Genomic DNA, 6,347 nt, shown 5'->3' with positions numbered 1-6,347 from the left:
CTGAAACCATTGCAACCCCCCTGTATCCGCCACTGACTGACGAAAGCAGACACGTTTGTATTATAAACACTTTTTGAATGGTCATAGGTGTACCTGCAAATAAAAAGATTTGTGGAAAACATAAGGTCATGATGTATTTTTATTTGTATTACTTAGGTTTTAAAGAATCATCCACACCATAACTACTGGGTTTAAAGCAGAGATAAATAATAATGTTCAGCAGTAGACCCACCACAATGTCCTATCATGTGCAGGCTTGATCGGTCGTGTAGGACATTTCAGAATGTACTAGTTAAATCAATGTCATTAACACTTATATCAGTTGCACACAACATTATTTGGTGACTGTTATTGTGAGCTAACAACTGTTGCTAATTGTAGACCTAGTACATTCATGGCCACCCTCCTTGGGTTGTAAGAATGTAGTGTCTCCAAGTGGTAGTTATGATTAGCAGTACAAGCCGTAAACCAAACAGATAAACTATGTTCCTTAGGCTCCATCCCTTTTCCTTTGATAGCTAGGACATTATGTCTGACAAACTATTTAGACAGTAAATATCCGGTGACCAACCATTATATTTGTCTCTGGTTTGAAGGGACACCTATACCAGTATTTAGTGCATACCACACTGCTGTGTTACATGAAGAGAAGGTTTACATTGGTGGGGGTTATGAAAGCACCATGGGATCATCCATTGGTAAAACATCCTACACTACTATTCATACTTACATACAACTTTAACCACACATTCATGGTGTCCTAACTCCTATAAACTCTCCAAACTCCTGGTTTGCAATGACAATTCTCAATAACAAGCTGATAACTGCAAGAGCAATAGACAAAATACATAATGTGAGTAACAAGGTATTTTTCATGGTAATCAGTTACCAGAGTATAATACACTAGTATGATTACACCGCCACAGCAGCTGGTCATCAAGGAACACCATATGGACGCATTTGATACCTAAAATATTAATTTTAATGATTGAATTGCAAACTATATAGTGCAAAATCTGCTTGTTGATGGTTTTAAGCCATTCTCAATACCTTAAATTACAAGAAAATTCTTAAAATATTTTTAAAACTGTGCCCTGCTCTTATTAGCAACCCAGTAAATATGAAAATTCACGTGCACCCATATGGGTGATTTTCCAAAATTCAGTCAGAAATAATTATATAAGGATTTAGTTTACATACGTGATAAAACATATATTTGGTAAAGGATAGCCATTATTGCTGTGACCTCTTTTTTTTGCTCTTCAACTTTTCAGCAATGTGCATCTCCTCTTTACAAATTCTGGATATGCTCCTGGACAGTGGTACAATGTCAATGCTGGCAATCTGTCAGCACTATACACATGCACTGTTAAAACTGATGTGCTATGGTAGCACCTAATAATGCTATGGTAGCACCTAAAAGTGCTAAATTTTGACTGCTCCAGTCAAAAAATAGCACCTTGAGGTGCTACCATTATAACACTTCATTTTAAACTAATGCTCCAATCAGTGAAAATAAACAACATCCTTTACCTGGTTGGAAGGGTCAATAAAGATGGTGCATCTCCAGGAGTACTTACTGCATCATAGACACTGTCCAGTCACCAGATAAACTGGAACTCTCACCTAGGTACCCCATTTTGCCATCCAACACCTGTGAGCATACAGGAAAAAGAAATACTAGCAGTAGGAGGGTCAAAGAAAAGTGGTCCAGGAGCAAATAACCACAAATATGCCCCAGACATTCACACTTTCAACAAAGCTGGTCACACCTGGGAAGTAATAGGACAAATTCCATCAGCAAGAAGTGGAGCAGCTGCAGTTATAGTGGAACCGATAACATAATAGTAGTAGGAGGGCAGAATAATGAGGGAGAGTACACTAACTCTGTATGGATTGGCAGGGGCGGAGGAAGTAGTTGATATGAGGAGGGGCTGGGCTGACCCAGACTTATTGAAATGAGGTACTACCAGGGGCGTAGGGAGGGGAGGTTCCGGGGGGTTCAGGAACCCCCCCTGTAAAATTTAGACTTCTGCAAGCAGGATCCTAACACACCATTTAGTGAAAATGAGTGAGCAATATAGTGTAATGGCACAGCACAACAATTGATAAAACTTACATTCATCTCTCAGGGAAGGATTTGCAGAGGTAACATGAGTCCTCTTCAAAACTTGTTTAAAAGATCGATATACTCTAATAGAGCAGTCAGGTATATACTCTAATAGAGCAGTCAGGTATACTCTAATAGAACATGCATGTAAATATCCATGTCCATATGAAATTTTTCAGACATTCAAACATTAAATACATGACCTTATACTGCTATAGCTTTGGTGTGCAGTGTTTAAAGGTATAGAGCTCCAGTAATTTATCACTTGTGTTATGCAAAATGAATTCATGCTATGCATATTTGTATAGTTATATTGTTTTGATTGTCATTTGTATCAGTGGATTCATGGCTCCTATACCACAGTGAGATATAACCATCACTTACAGATTACTATATGTGTCTCTATGTGTTATGCTGTCTGTTTCCACTAGGTGACTTTATCTAGTACTACCTTCATCCCAGGGGCACTTAATGCATCATAATTAATGTACTTTTTGCATAAAATATAGCAATTTGCTGAGTTTTGATTTATTAAAATATTGAAAGTCTCTCAGCGGCTGGGGACTGCGCCCCCAGACCCCTGCTTCTAGTAACTCAATGCTGGTGCTGGAACCCCCCTTCAAAAAATCCTGGCTACGCCCCTGACTACATTGTCTCTGGTTTGGTAAGGTGAGACCAAAAAAGAAAAAAAGGTTACAACCAGCTGACAATAGCTTCCCACCTCACCGGCTACGCATTTATAGCTGATACACTACATAAAAATCCTTACATAGTTCGCTACACACTGCTCTAATACTGTGACTGCTTTATTAGAGTGACTGCTCTATTAGAGTATCTCGATCTTTATCGCGGTTTTCAGCCCCAATCCAAGAAGGATAATTTCGGCGTGGTATCATTCTGAGGGGAGCTTCAGCCCCCTAGCCACCACCCTTCAGCCCCCTAGCCACCCTTCAGCCCCCTAGCCACCCTTCAGCCCCCTTTCCACCGCCTATGTCAGGATTGGCCTGAGAGAAAACCATCAATTATGAAGTGATGAAAGTACATAAATTACAGAAAGTGTGATAGTCCTCGGTCACATGCGACCACGTGTATGGTCCTATATACGGAAGAACCTGCGTGGGAATGGCAAGGGTGTGAATTTAAAAATAAAATAAAAAGAAGCTATATATATATTAACTAATACTAGTCACATCCAGCCACTCTTTATTATTCCTAGCCAAAAATATCCTCTCAGAGGCTAGAATACTTTAGTAGGTAGCATCATCTAAACATTTCCTTACAGTAGATTTGGGAATAGTTATGGTAGGGTTGGAAAATTTGATGAAGCTCAGGTAGTTTCTAATGGAGGCTGGCTGGTAATGGCCAAGTGCTGAAATTTCGATAGTTTCATAATAACTGGAGATACTTAATCTGTCAAATTCTGCCAATAATTGTAAATATTCAACTTTCAATTAGTGCTTTCTATTCCGTGCTGATTCCAGATGTAAGCTAAAGGCATGGTAATCATATCATTATGCATTAGATAATAATTAAGTAGTCAATAAAAAAAACTTTAGTTAACTGTTTGCTTTAATACACCACTGTAGATTTATACACAAAACTTTGTTATTTTTCTTACTATTATATGTATGATTTATTGCAGGGGCGGATCCAGACTTATGGAAAGGGGGGGTCAAAAATTAACTGAGGCACTACATTGTTTCTGGTTTGATAAGGTGAGACCAAAAAAAAAGGGGGTAACAGCCAGCTGACAAATAGCTGCCCACCTCACCAACCACGCATTTATAGCTGATAAAGTACATAAAAATCCTTAAATAGCTCACTACACACTGTTCTAATACTGTGACTGCTTTATTAGAGTGACTGCTCTATTAGAGTATCTCGATCTTGGTATACTAAAAATTTTTGGAGGGGAGGTCAAGAGCCCCCTTTGACCCCCCCTCCCCCCTGTATCCGCCCCTGATTTATTGACACTCTAGCTAGTGACATTATGATGTGTTTTATGCCAGTAAGTGTATATTCATTTCAAATAAAGTAGTATTTACAAATAATGTAAGTCTGTAACTGTTTAAGCATTAATTTTGTTAAGGCCACTGCATGTCTGACTGTAGCATTAAAGTCATTATTGTTATTAAAAGAAATAATAGTATGAACTTTTTTAAAAATGTTGCTATGAAAAATCAATTATATAAATATGTTACAATGTTAAAAATTGTAACTGCTACTTAAATTCAAAGCTATATATAAACCGATTAAACATAAAAATTTTATATTTATGCTAAAATAAAATTTAACACAGTTACACAGCCATTAGCATAGCTTGCTAGTTTGAGTGTATGTTGCACTATAATATCTAATGTATACTGTATGGTAACTATACATTTAAATTTCATACACACTTAAGTTTTGTAGGTACACACTGTACACAGAGGCTAGAGGAGTTACTTGTGATTAAAAAGCTGTTAGTGCATGACTTCAGGATATAGTTGTATGTGATGATGGAGCTATAATATATGTATGCATAATATATCTATACCAAGCTGTGAAAAAAGGGCGTGGCCCCCAAAAAGGTCAGGGTGAAAGAAGTAAAGGTGGTAGCCAAAAATGGAATGGCAGCTATAGCCAGAGAGAGACAGAGAGAGAATTTATTACCAATATGCATGCAAGACTAGATGTATACGCATTCACAGAAGCAATGCAGATCATCACGTCCATTGAATTATCATCAAGTCTCCCTTACTTGTGTTTGTTGCAAAATTCTTGAGCATGTTATATTCTCTAACATTTTTAAACACTTAGTGACCAGAAACATATATTTTGAGCGGTTATAGAAAAGTTTAGTCATGCAAAACCCAGTATTAATTATTAATAACAATAGACTGTGGATGACTTCCTACAGAATATGAACTTGGGACTACAACTGATGTACTACTACACTAGACTACTATAAAAAGCATTTGATAAGGTCCCTTATACCAACATTATTATTTTTGAGTTACAAGTTATCACATTATGGAATCTATGGTGCAACTCTTATGTGGATTCATAATTTTCTTATGAAGAAGAGATTATAGATGGGTAGTACAGTAGTTATCCAGAGTTCCACAAAAAGTACGGTCCTATAGGACTATTATTGTTTCTTTGTTATATTAACAACTTGCCCATTCATGTTAAATCATCTGTTAAATTTATGCTGCTGATGTTATAGGGCAATAAATAAACTCTACTGCAGACCAGACCTTGGCTTTATTTGAATGGGCCAACACTTGGCAAATGACATTAATTTATCTAAATATAAAAGAACCCTTCAAGACACTACATAAATGGTGAGGAAGTAAGATCTGTGCTTCACACTAAATTCCTAGGAGTTATCCTGGATGAGTATTAACTTTCAATAAGTATATCAAGATGATTCTTACAAAACAAATCAATTTACCTTTTGCTAAGAAACATCAGTTCTTGCCCAGCAAAGGTGAAGGAAGCCTGTTATAGACCTATGGTAAGGCTACTGCTGCAGTGATCCCCATTTACAAAGACGGACAATGATTTAATTAAAGCATGCAACAAAGAGCTGCAAGATTTGTGACCAAGACTTTAACCTGACATATCAAGGGCAGATTTAGGGGTGTGTGGACCAGACCTGAAGAAGTACCCCTCTCCAAAATTTTACCATGTGCTAGCTAGAAAGATAAAAGAAGCTATAATACAAGTTCTAAAGCATGCATCGGCAATGAAAAGATTGAAAAAGATATTCAGTAGAATGATAATGTATACAGTATACCATATAGAGGAAACAATACAGCCACTAATGATGTCATACAGTACTACAGCTGACCACACTTATAAGGTTACACAGATTTATTTATTTATTTATTTATTAATGCTTTACAGATCAAATAACACAAGTACAAAACATTAGACAAATCAAAAAGGGAAATTACATGATCTGAGGGTCAGCTAGCCACCAGTGCCAGCTGCCTTAAATTAATTAACTACTTAGCTACTTATTTACAACTAAACTTTACTTACATACAGTACAACTACAAAATATTAAAGTTACATGAGTGGGGAAGCTTACTACAGTTCCTACAAGGACATAAAAAATGCAAAGTACAATTACTGTTAGTGTCAAAAGTATTTGTAAAATGATTCCATAAAAAAATAATAAGTTTATGTTTGATAGTAGGGAGGGAAAGGGATAAGTCAATGATAGGTAATGCATTCCACAATCTAGGGA

The sequence above is a fragment of the Dysidea avara genome, chromosome 1 (genome assembly GCF_963678975.1).
Source record: "Dysidea avara chromosome 1, odDysAvar1.4, whole genome shotgun sequence".
Lineage (NCBI taxonomy): Eukaryota > Metazoa > Porifera > Demospongiae > Dictyoceratida > Dysideidae > Dysidea > Dysidea avara.
This window is presented reverse-complemented; position numbering follows the sequence as displayed.